Source organism: Hippoglossus hippoglossus, chromosome 9 (genome assembly GCF_009819705.1).
Source record: "Hippoglossus hippoglossus isolate fHipHip1 chromosome 9, fHipHip1.pri, whole genome shotgun sequence".
NCBI classification, from domain to species: Eukaryota; Metazoa; Chordata; class Actinopteri; order Pleuronectiformes; family Pleuronectidae; genus Hippoglossus; species Hippoglossus hippoglossus.
The window spans coordinates 7,798,881-7,818,043 of record NC_047159.1 but is presented as its reverse complement, the minus strand read 5'-3'; the positions used below and the strand labels follow the sequence as shown (position 1 = coordinate 7,818,043).

At 39.1% G+C, this 19,163-nt stretch overlaps 1 protein-coding gene across 4 annotated transcripts in view; it reads left to right on the top strand.

Annotated features, from left to right (window-relative positions):
* The first annotated feature begins 319 nt into the window (after window positions 1-319).
* Window positions 320-19,163, top strand: part of gpat2 (glycerol-3-phosphate acyltransferase 2, mitochondrial) — an 86,642-nt gene continuing 67,798 nt past the window's right edge. For 3 of the 4 annotated variants that reach the window (XM_034596033.1, XM_034596029.1, XM_034596031.1), the window contains exons 1-2: window positions 320-449; window positions 6,556-6,621. The gene's annotated coding sequence lies outside the window, so the exon portion shown is untranslated. The remainder of the gene's footprint in view (window positions 450-6,555; window positions 6,622-19,163) is intronic. The other variant, XM_034596032.1, reaches the window with a different exon arrangement.

Here is a 19,163-nt window from a genome sequence, read left to right as displayed (position 1 = left end):
CACTGTGTTAGTAATTTTCGTGTGTCAGTAATTTTTCAAGCAAAAAAGCCAAACCAAATTAAGAGTTTCTGCTATGTCTCTTTTACCCTTTTCAATAACAAGGATTTTTGAGTTTTTGAACATACATTTTTCCCTTACTATCTTTGACCCTGACTCTTTAATGTCCAAAGAGATAAAAAAAATAAAATAAAAGCCTATATATTTATATGGCCTCAATGGTAATACATTTAATATTAAAATAATAATAAATAACTAAAATTATACGTTTCCTCTTATAGCATTTGTTTGTGAATTTTATTTTGAACTTTGTGTCACTTCCGGCCACCATCTTGGTTTGGGTCGTTTCGGACAGGAGTTGGTTAGCAGCTAAAACTTTCACTTTCAGGAGCAGCTGTATTTTATCCTGGAGGAAAAAGAGGAGTTTCTGAGGATACTGGAGGTGAACTGCGGTGAGTTTTGTTTGCTGTTAAATGATGTGGAGGGTTATGAAGTAAAAACAAGGAGCTGTAGTGAAAATTAAATACATGTAGATAGAAGATGGAGGAAGCTAACAGATGCTAGCAGCGCTGCTACCGACACTAACGAGGGACGCGCCATAAGACAGGTGAACACGCACAAGCTAATTGAACTTGTATGGAGAAGGTGTAGTTTGGCTGTTGTGTTTGTTTTTAAATGGTGTTTGTGGCTTATAACCTGGGTAAAGACAAGCTAAACAGTTAGCTCACGTTAGCTGCCATAGCCACGACACTTAAACATTTATTTAACTTTGGCTCATGGATCTGTTGACACCATGTTCTCTAAAAGTCAGGTTTATTGGGTCACCTCATGGTTTTGGTGCCTTGTAAGAACAGGTCATGGCCAGAGACTCATTCTTAACGTGGCCAATATACAGGGACTGTGACAGACGTCTGGATGGTTTCTGTTGGTTGGCTAAAGTAATTTGAAATTTGATGGGGAACTGTTTTCAAATCAATAAACTATTAAGCAAATTAGCAAAAGTGTCAGACGCAATTGACATATAGCTGGATCACAGTGAATCCAATATGTAAATACCAATTGAATGTTGCTATTGTAGAATTATTTTATGAGGACATGCAGGACAGTCATTTTGATCTTAAATCATTACAATTTAATTATGCTGAAGAGTTGCTTAAACTTCTATGTGATTATGATAATAAATCAATTGTAATATCCCCAAAGCTACAGAGGCTTGCTTAATTAGTTTTTATCTTAAATTTAAAAAAGTAAAAGAATGTGGTACATGTGTTTTCTCATTTCATCCATTTTTAGATGATGACAGACAGTCTGGAGCTACAGCTGGCTCGGAGATAATACAACAGCTGCTGCAGTCAGTGCCGAGTCATCCTACAACTGATTTTCCTTTTAATACCTATTATGGCCTATGTTAATGGTATTCTGGAAAGCTCTAAATTACAGCACAATAATAATAAAATTTTTTAAGTAAATGAATGGTTCTCTATAACAGTCAAAGTGAACACCTGCCACTGTTGACATTAAACGCTGGATTCCCATTGTGGCGATTTGAAGTCTTCTGCAGTAGGAAGATGAAGAGATTAGTACTAGGGTGACAGACAGCCCCTATCAGTATACCTCCTACGTTATCATTCGTCCAAGGCCTGTGTCTTCACCTTCACATTACACTCACTATCGTCTTTACTGCACAACCACAGAGATGTGGAGGATAAGTTGCAAAGCTGTGACTGATTAAAAGCTCTGACTGATTACCTCTTTCTTATCTGCTGGCTTTTGATACAGTATGTTTGAACTGAAAATATTATTCACGTTATTCTGCTTTGTACGAGCATCGACACTGACTGAGTGTAAGTCAGAAACTAGCACCAAAGCATATTGCAAAATATAGAGGTGCTCCATAGTCAACATAAATGAGGACATCTGCCATTACACATTAACTTCCGACCAGTCATGCAATATCACTTTCTTGAAGAAGATGAGTTCTTCTTCATAAAAAGTGACACAGATACTGTAAATTAAACTTGACTCACGGACTAGACACCCTGTATACTTTGGACAGTACATGGCATTTCTTGTATTTCTTCTATGAAACAATATTTATGTGTATTGTCAACAGTGTTTCTCTGAGTATTACAGCAGCATATAAATCATTGTCATAAAAAACTACATTCAACCAAGAATAGTGGTGGAAAGAAACATGGATACTGTGACAGAATGTCAGATGTAGAAGTATCAGACTATTGTTTATAGACTGAGCAACTTTCTTGTATCATCAGATGTCCAAACTCAATCTCTTTCTGTAATGGTTTTGGCTAGACTGACAGAGATTATATATGAGAAAAAAGTATAAAACTTTTACTTTCTGGTTTTTGTCACATATTATTTTTTACAGAAGAAAAAAACAGGCAGTGTCTGAAATGCACTGAGAGGCATTTTCAAAGGTTTTTCTAATACACAAAGTTTGGGCAAGTATGAATCTAATCTGGCCGAAAGCAGCGTTTCTGGAAATTATGATAAATTATGAAAATGTCATTATTGAACCATATCACAAAGCTGAACCAAATGGAACATGACTGGAGAAAAACCACAACTATCAGGGATCTGCTGAAGATGAGTTTGACTAGGCATGAAATATAATATTTACAAATATTCTTATGGACACTAAGCTTTGTTCAGGCAGAATTGTTTAATAAACAACATTAATCATGAGACGTTTAGTTAGTTGGTTTAGTTTCATTACAGTCATTGTTGTAAACAGTATTTTAACCAGTGCCTAATCAGTTTCTGGCTTTTTCACACATTATCCAGCCTATCCCATTCAAAGTCAAATATATGAAGACAGCCTGTAGTTTGGATAGAAAGCTTACGTGTAGCTGAAATCATAACTGCTCCTGCTAAACTCTGCAGAGCTTAAATTGAGTACAGAGCTGATTAAATCTATAACAGGAAGGAAACAATACTCAGCCAGTAAACTTATGGTCTTTCTTCGATCAGGACTTAATTATTAAAGCTGAGAAACAATAATCATTAGGGGCTGCTAATTTTTGTATTTTTAAGTATAGCTCAAAGAAGAAGTTACATTTATATTCATGCAATACTTTACTCACTTAAAGTGAAGCTATATTCCGTATGAGTTAGTGTCCTGCAGGGCTCTCTCTGCCATGTGTATGGACAAAAATGCAATGCTACTCTAATTTTATTTTCCCCTGTCCTCATAAATCTGTAGATATACATTTATACTTCCTGTGTACAGAGTTACTGGGGGTATAAATCCTTGAGATAAGCTTCCTGTTTAATATGCTGTACTGCCGCTTTAAAGAGATTCTACATCGCAATTTGACAGCAGTGTCCAGTGTATACATACTGAAAGACAAATACACACAAATTATTAGCCTCACAGAGAGAAAATATTTACAGGATGCGTTACTCCATACAGCCTCTATCCACATACATAGTTATAAATAGGCTTGTGTAAACAAACATTCAGAAAATATGGACAGTTAAAGCTACAGTCAAGACTTCAACAACATTTAATCAGCACGTCAACAGCAATTATCAGATCTGATGTCCCACCTGACCTTAGATAGTGTTGCTGCCTAAAACATCGTATTGACAACACACATTTGTTAGCCTCACATTAATGGCTATATAGACTGATTGATGAGGACTTTAATCATTTAAAAACTGACATCAATGTCATGAGATCATGTAAGTAGCAAAATTGCAGCTGTGGAGAAGCGTGGTGCAAATATGCATAACAGCTTATTCTAGTATGAATACAATAGATCAGCCATTCTCAAATTTAAGAATGCTGCGGCCCAATTTGAAAACTGAAAAATGTGTGCGGCCCACCCACACCTTTAATCACAACTATATGATCCACACACAGGACTAGAATCATACATATTATACATTTTATAGCAAAAATAATTGTATATGAACGCAGGCATATGCAGTGCAAATCCAATAACATCCACATTTAAGCGTAACAATTTGCAAAGCAACCAATGTAAAAAAACATGAAGTGCAAATAGTGTATTGTTAAAAATATATTCTTACTGTTTGTATAACAGAGCACAACAAGAATATCCGGGAGAAGATAAACACATTTGAGGTGTAACCAAATATACTTAAGGCTCTCTCAGCGTATTTTTAAAAGATGCTCGAGGCTTGGATAAATATTGTCCATGTTAAGTTTCTAAATGGCGGCGCACTTTACATGGTCCCAGGGTCTCATTAGCTAGCATCTCAGTGCACAGCACACACACAGGCTTGGGGGTTGTCCTCTGGGCCAGCGACAGGTACTCACTTGAGTCCTTTCTGCGAGTCCTCTCTTTAGTTTTGAATCATTCAGTTTGACTTTCTGATTCCCCTTCGTCATTAACAGCTTTCCTCTGCTCCATCTTGTTCGACCCAGCAGATAACAAAGTTCTCCCTCACCTATGATTCCCCCGCTAAGGATGCGTTCAAGTGTTAATGTGATTGTCAGCAAATACAACGACACCTGCTATATAGGTCAGATAAAATAAGAACAACGTGGAATTTAAATAGCTTGTCTTTGTTTCATTACCTGTGATGATTACTTTTTTTTAAATCAATCATAAATGTTTGGTGGTAATCAATGCTTACTTACAAATCTGAAACTTTTTTATCTATTTATTTTCTGATGACCTCTCACGGCCCACCTGCAGTGGCTTCACGGCCCACCAGGGGGCCGCGGCCCACACTTTGGGAATGACTGTAATAGATGAATGTAGATGGAGCATTTTCATAACATAAACTTGCCTCACAGAACAGAAAAAATTAAATTCACTCATTATCTACTTACCACTATGCCAATGGAGGGGTGGGTGAAGTGTTTGAGTCCACAAAACACTTCAGGAGTTTCAGGGGTAAAGAGTGTTTCAGCGACTTCTTCTTCAGATGTTATAAAACAACAGAAAAAACATAACGCCTCCATACTGCTCGTGTGGTGTCATCCAAGTGTCCGCAAGCCCCGACATTCAAATTCGACTCGAAACAAGGTAATTCACACTGTGTTTTAAGCCTTCAATTGTATTGGATTCGGCTGCAGCACTGTCTACCCCTGAAACTCCAAAAGTGTTTTGTGGACTCAATCACTTCACCCACCCACGAGAAGATAATGAGTGAATTTTCATTTTTCGGTGAACTATCACTTTAAGCTGTTCCCAGAAGACATAAAAAAGCTATTTATATTGCCTTAATTAACTGATAAAACAAAATGAAGTTAAGAAGCAGTTTGGCTCATGCTGATTAATGTCACACTCAATGTTTATTTTTCCCGAAAAAAAGGACTTCACGTCAGCTGGTAAAGAAAATGTAACATCGATGTAAAATGCTTTTTTACATCGAAACATTACCATGGCATACTGATTTAGTATAAATATATACATTTCATAAAGTTTATAAAAATAAACCGATCTGTGCTCTGTGATTGTCTCATCAGTCATTGATAGTTGTTATGATCATCATTTGGCACAAACCTACTGCAGTATCCATGATATTAGTAAAACAGCTGCTTTGTTTTTAAATAGGTTGTATTGTAATGGGTGCAGCAGTGACGTAGTCAGACAGAAGAAATCATTTGGAAATCAAATCAAAAATGATTCAACACTGCATCACTCAGTTATTTGACACTTTCCAAGATTTCAAAAAACATTTGTTAAAAAAAAACCTCCTGATGTGTGGGTTGAGGCAAATATGAGCAACCAGTAAAAGTGAGAGACATTAAAAGCACGACTGAAGCCTAATAAAATGTTTTTAAGCTCTAACAGGATCAGAGGTATCATGTCATTTCACCCTCTGATGGAGGGTAGAGAAGGGAAACCTGTGTGTTATGTTGGGACACGAGCTAATCCACATTTCAAGTGCCTGCATGTGCGCATGGGGTGTGTAGCAACAATTGGCAGCAAAAATTCATTTTCTTTATTAAGGGAAAAGTAATGTCCATCTGTTCTGGTTTGTTATAAAGTGTATAAATCAGTGTGTACGTCACATTAAATAGAAAATAATTTGTTCACTGCAGGCAAATGAGCTTTGACTCAGAGGTTTTTTCTCCCTCCCCTCACATCTCCCGTCTCTTCTCTCATTTGTCTTTGCTTGCTGCATTGATGTCTTCCCTATTATCTCTGATTTGGCTTGTCTGGTTGTGAATGCCTAATCATGCTGAAGATGCCACACTATCATCCCTTTAGGGCTTTATTTTTATACCCCTCCTCTCCTCTCATCAGTGGTGTGACACTTATTCCAAGCTGGGAGGGAGGATGTGCCATATCCAGCTCATGCAGCCATAAAGACAGCCAGTGCATGTCATAACCATTCACACGTCTACACATATTTTTGGTAGCAAATAGGATTTCCTAGTAGCCTTAAAACCGGACACAAAAGTACCCAGACTTCCTTATTTTGATTATTAATTGTTTTTCTTTTGATATTCTCCATTTTCACTCTGAGATTTCAAAATGGTGTTAATGCTTTGATATTGTTAACTAAGATAATCCTTAACTTCAAACTGTTAACATGTCCTCTATTTCTTATAAGATGGGGCTGAATGTGTAGACGCCAGTGGCCTTCATCAGACAAACCCTGCTGCTGCTTCAGAAAAAGGTAGGACAAACATCCCTATTCCTGTTGCCCACAGCGGACAACAACATCCTGAATGAGCCTTCTGTGGCTTTGCTTGGGTGTTTGTGTTCATATGTGTGAGCAGTGGATGTACTGGGGGCTCCATTGCCTTTGTCGTTGTTCTCAAGGCCACTGTTGAGGGCCCACAGCTGTTTAACGGAAAACGTACTGAATATGTCACTTATTTGCTATTTTATAGCAATAGTACACATTCATCACAATCACAGAGAATGTGATTTCTGTATCCTGAAGAAAAAAGATCGACTGAATTTTTAGTGTTGCCTGCTGAGAGTTTCTTTCTGCGGAAATTACATGCACTCTGATATTGGATATTAGACTGGTTATTGCTGTACATAAATCGTATTTCTTCTGTAAGGAAAAAGTTGAGCTACTTTATGACACTTATAAAACACTGAAAAGAAAACTGGTGATCTGAACTCTGATGAACTTGGTAGAACAATAAGGATGCCAACCTCTTCATCACTGTTAATCTCTGTGTCTTTGAATATTTTAAAAAGAGTTACATTACAAACCTTGGACAGAGAATATGAATACGGCCTAGTTTTCAGATTTTTTCCAAACCAAGTGGGATATAGCCTATTTGATTTGCATGTGGTACTTTGAAGTGCTGTGCCTTGTGAGTGTCTTGTGTCAGGGGAACTGAAGCAGTGATTCATAGTATCTGGTGGGCAATGATCGCATCCGTCTCCCTCTCTGTGAGTGCTCCTAAGGAAATTCTGTGGTTAGTCCATGCATGTGGATGCGTGTTTGTTAGCTGCGAGTCTTCTCAAAACTCAGTTAGTACCACTCAGGGTTTCCCATTAATTACGTAGACTAATTTGTGCTGCCACAGTTTAAAAAAATGAAACCAAATAGTTTTTCTAGGTAATCATAATTAGGGTTGCAAAATTCCGGGAATATTCAAAGTTGGAAACTTTCCATGGGAATATACAGGAATTAACGGGAATAAACTGGAAATTTTGTGGGTAATTTATACTAACTGTATTTACCTTGTCATATACAGACATAAATATAAACATTTTGTTTTGTCATAAGCTGATTTGAGCCCTGAGGAAACTTTGGGCACTTGACTATATGCTTCTGCATCTTTGTGGCATTCTTAACATAGGTCTTTGCACTGTATTTGCAAATGTACACAGCCTTTCCTTCTACATTGGCTGGGGTGAAATGTCTCCACACATGATAGTGCACGTGGCATTGTTCTGTAGAATAAGATGAGAAAAAAGCTTGTAAAAAACACTAATGCAATGCCAGAGATATAAATAGTTAGCTACACAATTGGAATCGTCTTTAAAAATATTTTACAATTGATGGATAAATGAATAGAAATAGGCTAGATGAACAGATGAACAATCCTCAATCAGCATGCTTATATATTTTCCCCAGTAATATCATCAAAACTTACCTGACTAGTACTTGGGCTAATGCAGTAGTGTGGCCTCAATAGCCCTGCTGTAGTGTGCAGGATGCTGGGAATTATCTGTGCATGTGATGGAAGAATGCACAGTGCAGGGTTGAAATTCAACGTGCAGCGTGTGCTGCATTCCATACATCTTTAAAATAGAGTTTTAAGGAACGCACACTAGCTTAACTTGTGCGGTAACCATGACGTGTTTTTGAATGGTTTTTGCAAAAGTGAGATGCATAATCAATAATTTCGCTCGCACATCATTAAAACTAAAATTAAGATATTATCGTAGATGGTACATATCACACAGCCTTACAGCAATATCAAAGAGCTGATTGTGCCTCCGTCAGTGTTTGTCCACCACAGTCAACTGACACACTACCCCCTTCCTCTCTCGCTCTTGCTCTTCCTGAGGTGTCACTGACTGCAGAACCACAGGAACAGGCTTGAGGGAGACTGTCTGAATTCTGTTTCTCTCTCTTCACTTTTGCCCTCTTTTTTTAATCACCTCAAGCATATGCTCTCACACAAAGCTGGTATTCTTTCCCTTAACTGCTCATCGTGTCACACTTTAGCCTGTCAGGAGACAGTGGGTGGGCATTTACGGTCTTGTGGGTGAAGATGTATCTATAAGTATGTCTTTATCTTAACACCCCAAACCACCACTTCCACCATGTGCCATCATCCACCCCTATCTCTCTCTGGCAAAACTTGTAAACAACTATTCATCTAAAATTGTGAAGAAGAAAAAAAGAGAAGAAGACAGAAAGCATTCCCCTCTTTCTTATTTAGTTATTTAGTATGAAGAAAAACATGATCACAGTTATGCATTAGTATGTTCATTGCTCAACATCCTTGTCATTTATGTTTTGTGTGTGTGTGTATATATATGTATGTGTTTTATGCATATGTCTGTAGCAGATAGATCACTACTGGTGTAGATATCAAACATTAAGTAATGTGGATTTGCAGCACAGAATTACTTGTGTTTTTGGTAATTACATAATTTGTCCACTTGAGAGTACTGACAAGTTTATTTCTGCCACTATTGACAAGTCAGTGACAACGGAAGAGAAAGGGTAGTGACATGCAGCAAGTTTTAAGTTTTAGCGGCAGTGAGTCCTTGTTGGTGGAGCAGGGCAGGCAGGGCACCGGAGAGGATTAGAGTCCTCAGTTAACTCTGGATACAAAGGAAGGCTGGCAGGCAAACCAGGAACTCTGGGAACAGCAATCTGAGGCAGAGCAACAAGGGTTACTCTATCAAAAAACATGCGTGGATACACTGTATGCTCTTGTGAAGAATGGAGGGAAGAAGCTCTGCTTTTATCCAGTCTTTTGGTGGTGTTGATTAATCCATGAATCACAGGCATACAGGTAACTTGGGGAAGAAGTTAAAAGGATAAAACAGGGAAAAAAGACAAGACGCACAGTAAGGTTGAGACATATATTGTCAGCCCAGCAAACGCATGCGCAGGGGCGGACGCCAGTATCAGCGATTGCAATTATGGAAGAGCTGTGGCCACTCAAATCTCACTTCCCTGCTCTGTTTGCAAATAAACACGACATTTGTGTCCATGAAGATCAAATTATGTTGTTTTAACTCAGAGTTTACAGGTGTCCGATGACATAGTGTATGTGCGCGCGCGTGTCTGTCAGCGCGAGAGAGAGAGGAAGAGAGTGAGCTGAGTCACCGGACGCTGCCACAATTTCCTGTGGTTTCTATCATTAAACAATGATTAACATGCACATTCTTCTCACATTTTCTTTTACTACATTCAAATGTGAAGTTTTTAACATCTCAGATAATGACCAAATGCACTAAAGATTGAGCCTTGGCGGTAACACATGGCTTAACATGCTCCATATGTATTTAAATGTACAGCTCTTAAATTGGGTGGATCGTGAATAGAATAATCAATCATGATTTTCAGAAATTGTTTGTAGAACAATGGATGATCAACTTTTTATTATCTTGATATGATTTATGTTTATTTTAGTTTTGATCATTTAAGTTAAGCAGTTGGATTTCAGCAGTCTGCTGTCAAACCCTTTCTATTGTCCGAAACAGGCATGATCATGTAACGCATTGTTATGGCTGCATTAGAGCAAAAGACAATGCATTAAATATCTTTAATTATTTAAAACAAAATAGAAAAAAACAAACATCTAATCTCCATTTTGACCAAGAAAACCAGAGCTTTAATTTGCAGCACAGTCTGGTATGGTTATGTATAATGCAGGTGTATGCCGACCCATGGCACTTGTCCCTCATGAACTGTCTCACAGCGCATTTGAGAGGAGCCAAATCAAAAGTGTGTCAAGGACTTGCTGACGTAAATTCACTTCCGCACTGGTGGCCTCCATAAACCAAAGGCCTTTGTGGGGCTTTGTTGGTACATTGTTTTTGCCACTTCACATTGTAGTGCCTGCAGTACTCTCACATCTGCATGATGTGGAGAGGCTTGTAGAGTGTTTATTTGTTTCGATATCCCTGCAGGAGTCTGCTACTTCAATAGTGCATGAGCGGCTTTATACCTCCACCAAATAAACAGTTTAGTGATTCTTTTGTAATTCCCTCTCATTCTACCTCGCTGTTTGCATTTTTTGTTTTACCTTTCCTCATTGAAACCACCCTTTTACATTTATTAATTGTTGCCATCCTTCTCTCTGTCTCTTTCTAAATCTGAACCTCCCCCTGTCTATCACTATGCTGGCCACTTGAGGAGCTGGAGTGCATTTGCTAGGATGTTTACGCATATCACTGATAATTGTTTGGCTTGATATCGGAGAGCAAGCCTGCAGTTAAAATGGTTTATCTGATTTGGTGTTTGGGGAAACAGATTTGCAATTATTTTATGTAATTAAAGAGATTCCCATGGGTCAGCTTTTCATTTATATAGGGTTTCCTAAACTGCACGGGAGCAAAAACGATCAGTCAATTTGATCTAATCATTGATTATTTTTTGGAACGCAATTAAACAATTTTGCTCTCAGAATGTAAGCACATGATCCAGTCATTCTTTTGTTTACATTCTTTCACACACAGTCATCCACCAAACCATTATTTCCTGCCCTGGCACTGACACGTTATCCTTTTGGGGAAGTTCTTGCTGTATTCCCATGATATTAATCAGCTGCTTCACAGGGCTCTCGATGTGCATGTACATGCCTCAGTTGATACTTTTCTTAGCACACTAATGGCATTGTGCTAAGTGTCATTTTTTATAGACTGTTTTTCATCTCTGTTAGGTTGACGGTTGCTTTTTTCAGCCAAGAATCTGCTACTGTAGGGTGAAATGTTTGATTCCCAGTACTAAAGAATCAGATCTAAAAATGTAGTAGCTTAACATAAGTTAGGGTTAGGGTTAGTAGTTGATGAACTGAATAGGCTTTGCCAGTTATGGGAGTTAAACAAAACCCAATATTTAAGGTATAGCACCCTAAGTTTCCCTTTATTTCAATATTTGAAGTTATTTAATATTGAAAATGGTTGTGATTACAATTATCTCTAAATAATATAAACAAAGCTTGTTAGTATTTTTGGACAACAGACTAATACCTTGTCTACACTACTGTAGATATTTTTTTGAACCAATATTTTCCCCTCCATTTCTATAAATATCTCTGTCCACTTGACCTTAATTTTACAAAATCCAGACGGGAACACAAATGTGTCTACAAATGCTCAAACAACCAAGTAGTATTGGATGAGGCAGACACCTGTGAATAGTCATGTTGTGGTGAATGTAGCCGCAAACTTGCAATTAAACTTGGCATTGTTGTTGTTTCTGTACATGGATACACAGCAACCAGCGTTTTTGAAAAATCTACACTTTGGAAGGAAATCTCAATTTTAGTGACTTAAAACGTCTTTTGCATGTGGACAAGAGGCCAGAATTGCATTAGTGTTCTTTTCAGAGAAATGTGTGATGTTTTTAGATGTAAAACTTTATTTAATTTTTTTCTTTAGCAATTCATGGATCAATTGAAAACATAATAACAGGGACATAATTACACCATTGACAAAACATTACAAAAAAAGCTCATCTCGATAAAATATTGTGCTATGTTTTGGTTCTTCTTTTTCTTTGGCATTTTGTTTTGAACGGATTTGGGTTTAATAAGGTCTCAGTCAGGATAACCACAGATTTCCTTTGCCTATTAGATGCGTAAACTGCCTGTTAGAGACTGAGTGAATAAGTGAAGTAGTTAGGAAGGAATCTTGGATCTTTATTAACTCTGGCTATAGTGTTGGAATGAGATTGTAGGTACAAGCAGTCAAATTATGCTAGATGTAGGGTATTAATGTAGGGGTGTTTATGAGGATAAGAAGTTTACCCTGGAAATCAGACCAAACATTGAGCTCATATTTTTTTCGTTCTACTATATGGCTCTGGCCCCCCCTCCCATTCAGATTGTTTACCATCCGTCCTGAAACTGGTTAATCAAAAATTGGTTGGATGACAGATGAGCAATGGGAGTGCTGAGATAAGAAACACTGTATGCTGTTCTGCTTTGCAACTACTGAAAATGCCCCCTTGAAATTAAAAATGAACTGAGGGGTTGCAAATGCAAATTGGTTTGGCGATGCCAGGCTGTAACAGGCTCAGATATCCAGAATAATCTTTGTTTACAACCATTGTTTCTTTGCATTGAATGCAGTCAATAAAACAGTTTGGACATGGATGAGGATGTTTCTAGGACAGCTCCCTGTGGAGTTATTGTGGACAGGTCAAAATGGAAGCACACCTCGAACATCATCACATATATATTCTTGTAATGAAACATCTCAGGATCCCCAAGCCCCAATGCCGAAAAGGTGGAAGAGGAGGGCAGACAAAAGGACCTGCTGCCTTCATAGCGAGGACCTGAATAAGCAGGGGTAATAAATAAAGGGATAGATGGATGGATGTATGAATGGACAGGGTCCATTTGTTCCGAAGGCAGTGCTGGCATGTTAAGAATGCCTATCATTGTCTTCTTAAGATAAGAAAAGCACAGCAGAAACAAAAAAGAACAATCCAGGCCAGTAATTGGGTTTTGCTAATCTTTGTGCTTTTGTGTATTTCTTTGCAGTAACTGTATTAGCCTTGCCAACGGTCCTATGATTGCATCAACATATTAGAACAGTCTTGGTGAAGCAAATTTAAAACTAGACACTTGGCAAATTAATGGTAATACCTGTTTAATGAGCGGACAAATATGACAAATGCAGATGCTTCTATACAGGGCACGGTAAAAGACGACCTGGCCTTTAATGTGTGTCTGTCCTGCTCCTGAAGCAACGGTGGTTAAAATTATGCAATGGCGGGAAATCGCCCAAATTAACAAAGTGGAAAACATGAATCGATTATGTTCTGTCTATGCATCGATGCAGAGTTGCCAACGTCCGCATCGCGATGCATAAAAAAAAAAACATAGATTTATAGGACTGCAACAACTAATTGATTTAATCGATTATAAAAAATAGTTGGCAACTCATTAAGTAATCGATTAGTCAGGTCTGTTATAATGCACGGCACACACTGTGGCAACATCTCCTGAAGTGGGGGAAGTAAACCATCCAATCCCGTGCCTTGTTTAGCTGTAATGCCTTTGATGCAATTACGGTATCTGAACAAGCTTTTGCTATTGGGCTGTACAAGCCAGGTATGCAAGCAGGAGAGACTATTTTCCGTGGGGGGAAAGATAATGTGTGTGGCTTCGTCCTCCTACTCGGTCATTAGTCGTAGATACATGTAATTTCATGGTTAATTGGCTTTTGTTCAAATTGAACTTCATTAGTTTTTTTTGTAAAAAGTCAAAGTGTCAAACTGCCATATTCTGTTCCCTCTCTCTCAATCACACCCACATGTGAATTCAGTTCTCTATTCTTGTATGGACAGGCAGTAAATACAACACATGGGCCTGCCGATAACTGTGATGTATTCATAGCTCGACAAGATGTTTAGGGCTGTAGGACAGTCTTACTAATGATGACAAAGAGCATGGCTACTCCCCTTCTGAAGAGCCTCTCACAATAGAGCTTCTAGCCATGTTAGCACACATGTGCCCAAACAGAAGTTTTTTTAATGGCTATATATGTACTTCTAGTAACTAACAAATAATCACCACACTCCCTGTGTATCCAGCAGAGAAACAGAGTATAGCTGATTTTTCTGGTTTTTTAAGTCTGTTTACGAGCTCCACATCTTTGTCCATGATACAGTGAGCAGCTTTCTATGTTGTCCCGCTAATGCAGTCAATATTCCCCTGTGATGCCTGACCCTCTCGTCTTATAGTTCATAGCCACAGGGCTGTGACTCCTTCAGTCATTGCTCTCTCACTCTTCTTAAGCATTTTTTCAATATTCTTGGAGTGATGCTTTTATCAGCACTGGAGTGTGTATTTAACCTTTAACCATTGCAACTGAATGCCTAACCCCAGCCATTATATAACAATAACCCAACGCAAACTCTGAACTTAAACTTAAACCCAAGTCTTATCCTTCAAATGTTTTGAAGTAGTGAGGACAGGCCACTTCACTCATGCCACTGTAGTTACAGCCCTCTGAAAATAATGAATAACTTGAGCTGTATCATCTATGAGATGGATGAACACAGCAAGGTTTTAGACGGGATTTCAAATTGTCCCTTATACAGAGTGTGCTGAAGAAGCAGAAAAGCTGTGTGTCTGCTGTAGAATATCCTCCAATTATTTGCTGTTGTCTCTTGTTTCTCTTCTTCCCTTGTACTGCAGTGATTAAGTTGGCTCAGAAATGTAATATCAGAAGTTTTACTTAATTTAATTCTTTGAAAACAGAGGCTGCAGGCTAAAACCACTTCCTTTCAAATAGTAAATTGATGATTGATTTTGGCAGTTTTCATCCCAATAATTTATTTTAACATCTAATGGAGGAGGCATGGTGCAGTATGAACAGCCTAAGGTAGCAGTTTTTACTCCATAGAATAGTATTGTTTTTTTCCCTTGTATTTAACAGCCATTATGAAAGCTTTTGAGGAAAGCTTATTATTCATAATATGCACAGGCTATCCTCTCTGTTGGTTAATTTCCTTTTTCTTATTAGATTTTTGTCAGATTGATATTGAAGTTGCTATTAATATGGATGAGGAATTCTCAGTTGCAGGAGTAGTTTAATTTACATACAATCTTAAGAGAATTCTCCCTTTCCAAGCTGAGAAGCAAATGTGAAAGAGTGGTGTTTGTGTGGAATGTGGGCTGGGAGAAGTTAAACAGAAGTCTATCTCAGACTAACATGTAGACAGAGCAGGGGAGGAGAGAAGCTGACGCAGCACAGATTTACTGAAGAGAGAAAGCAGCGAGGAGAGAATAAGCCTGACAGTAAGGAAGGGAGTAAATCAGAGCTGAGAGGACTGAGAAATTGCAAGGACCCAGAGCAGGGACGGGGGGGGGCTGTTGATTGATGGGGGAATCACTAGTCTGTTGTTTATCAGTGGAGTTAAGATGGTGTTAAGTAGCTTTACGTTGCGGGGAGGGAGAAGTATAAGACAAGCAGAGGAGGGATGGGAGGACGGTTGAGAAAGAAATAACTATGGTGAGGTGGAGGTCTGCGACTTAAAGGGGACATAGCACGCGTTTTGTTATGGTTCCTCTAAGTCAGAAACGTCATGCTTGAGCGACTCGATTGAGCTTCCTGGGTTTTGTGTCGTAACAAGGCACTGGAAGTCTCCCTACATGGTCTTGGCCCACCTCCCACCTCACCCCCCGTCCCCCCCCCCCCGTCCCCCCACACTCATTACGCCGGGTTTACACTGGAGGCTGCGAGGCAGCGCAGCGCCGTTCCCAAGCACGCAGCCGCCTGGCTGTTCACACGGGACGAGCATTTCTCCGCTGGTCAGCCCGCGATTCACTCACATGTGGCATTTGTCTGGATCGTTGGGACTGGGAGGCTGCAGCAGTTGCTCGGGCGCGACCGCTCGCTCTCCCGTGCGTGAGCTGGAATTTGTGTCAGCGCCACACAGCCAGCAGTGTGGAAGACTTCCGCAGTGTTCAGCACTACTGTACCAGTGGGACAAACACACAGAGCCCCCCCACTCGTTATGCCGGGTTACACCGGACGCGGAAGCGCTGCTGCAAGGCAGCGCAGCGCCGTTCTCAAGCGCGCAGCTGCCTGGCTGTTCACACGGGACGTGCATTTCTCCGCGCTGGTCAGCCCCATAGACTGTATATATAAGGTCAGCCCACGATTCTGCTTTCTCCGCTTGTTGTTGTACCCGTTGAATGTCGGGGTTCGGGGGTAAATGATGGTCTTCATAGCCCCCCCCACCACCCCTCTCTTTCTCTCTCTGTCTGTCTGCTTGTGTGCTTGTAGTGGATGGGCAGAGGGGGACATTTAATTATGTGATTGGGAAAATTAAAACTCCAGGACAACAGAAGGGGAATACAAAGTATGGGATGCATATTTGATAATTTATATCATATAAAATATGTAATTTATATCGTTTAAAATCATGGGGGGAGAGGGGGGAGGGGGGAGCTGGCTCATTAGCATTTAAAGGAACAGGCACTCAAAACAGGTCACTCTGTGGAGGGCTGTTTTATACAGGGTAAAAAGGGTGCTGTTTTAAATGATCCTTGTGGTATTTTGACCAAAGTATGTTACAGACATTTCATTAAGACCCCAAGGAACCATATCAACTTGTGGTAAAATGGGCATGCTATGTCCCCTTTAAAGGTGTAAAGCAGAAATCACATACTCGAGAATATTGACAATAAAAAAAATGATAAGGTAGAGATAAAGTGACAGAATGATCACTAGGTACAAAGCAATACATCTCCTGTGAGTTATATTTGCTGTGTTACTGTATGTCCATGTTCTGTGAAAATGTGATTGTGACTGATTCCTAAATCTCAAAATAATCCTAACTTGCGTCTATTGTTTCTTCTACACTTTGCACTGCCACATAAATCCCTGTCCACTATACATTTTTATTTTTCATACTGCCAGTAAAATATACCTCATCCTTGTGTGATTTAGCGTAAAGACATTTTGCTTCTTGGAGGGATGTTTGTCTCGCTTTAAAGAAAAGGCCCACATAGCAAGTTCACCCTTTGATTTTCTAAAGCCAGAAGAGGAGCTCTGCTAACATTACCCAAGGCACCAAGCCTGCGAGAGAGAAAATGAAATGTCCCCCAGCTAATGTCAGCACAGGATGGAAACAACTAGACCCCAAACCTTGTCAGAGAGAGAGCAGAGGCCACATTAGCAGGAACAGCCAAGAAGAAAATTGATAGCACGACAACAAAATGACCAGAGAACGCTTGAGCTGTAAGGAGAGGAAGGGCACCAGGGGAACACATGGAAAATGGCCAAACAGGAGGGTGAGATACTGTATCTGAGTAGGGAAATCAAGACTATCAATAAGCAGTTCAAAAAAGCAATTACTCACAAAAACAATCTTTCCTGTGGGTTTTTTGAGGTTATCTGTTCAGAACAAGAAGGGCAGAATACTCTCAGAGACTGAGAAAAGAGAAGGAGCCCAGGACTGCTCAGTTCATAAAGGATTCATGGAATATTATCAATATTCGGTTGGGTGAAGCAAGATCTGGGAGATTGACCACACCATGACACGTTTCCTTCTCAAGATTAACTACTTGCAGCCCATTTTTCTCCTGAGCATTGCAGGCAATCTCTTGTTCTCTGTCTTGCCCAAAAGCCTGATGACCTACAGGGTGAGAGGACCAGGTATTTCATTACGTCTTGATCGGTGGATTTCCATTTCGATTCAATATTGTTGCAGATATTTCATTGTACAATACCAATTTTGCCTGGATGTTAAAGAAATTCTCAGAGAATTAAAGCTGTAACTGAACAAGGAAACCTCTAACTTGGTACATTAATAAATATATTAAGGTAGGCCTGACACAATCACATATTTTGTTGAACTATATCTTGTCCCAGAAATTATTGCGATAAATTATATTTTTGTCATCATTGTGAAACCATTTTAAACCACTAACATTATAGCATAATCATGCAAGTACACCATTTATAAGAGCAATGAACTTAATTCTAAAGAATATTCAGTCTGACATTTGAATGAGAATTAAAATTATTAAAATATCCAAAATAAATAAAAAATAAACCCCACACTTTTTGTCACACTCTGGAGCCCTAGCTTTTATTTAACCTTTATATAACCAGGAAAGTCTAATTGTGATCTCATTTTCAAGGGAGATCTGGCCAGATATGCAGCAGCACCGGTAAAAACACAACCAAAATGAGATCAAAAGAACCACAAAATATTCTAGCTACACAACCAGGTAAGATAAAAACAGCAACATCTTATAGAATCTGCTTCGAGTTTAAGACATTCCTGGAAAACATGTTCTCCTCGTGCCTTAATTAACACTTAGTATTCTGTTCAACCCCTGTTACTTTTGCTAAAAGGGAGGTAGTGTGTCCACTGTTTTCCCCCTTTGTCTTCTCTCATTCCGGTTCTTGAGTCTTTCCTTATATGTTGATTTTATCACACACGTCTTTTTCAGGGAATGAGTGTTAAAAAATAAACACGCAGTTTTAGGGTGTGTCAGCCAGTAACTACAGATAAATCTTCCCTGCAGAAATGACTGTCAGAAATGTAATGGAATTGGTCCTGTGATCCATTTCCAACCCTCAGAGAGGCTTTAGCCTTGTGATCATAGAGATAACATCTCAGTTTGTCTACACAGAATACCAATGTCATACTTATCCTTGTCTCTGGCTGCAGCTCTTCTGCAGAAAACCGTGAGTTAGGAATCCAATATAGTGCAGTGTGTGAGACAGCTTGGGAGGAAAAGGCAAGGTCTTTAAATGTATCTGAAAATCCCACAGGTTTTCCTCTTTGTGAGTTTCCTAATGAAACAGGTGTTCCCCTTATCCTCCTGATATGAGAGCTGGAAATGAGTTCACTCCTGCCTCATTTACATTTATATGGAACAAAGCAGTGGAAAACTAAAAGGCCTTTTCATCACATTTCCTGTAATTTAACTTGAAACAATGTGATTTCCTTTTCTACTTAAGTAAAGATTAAATAATCCTTACTAATAATTTAACAACTGACTGATCATGGTCAAGGGTCACATCTAAACGAGT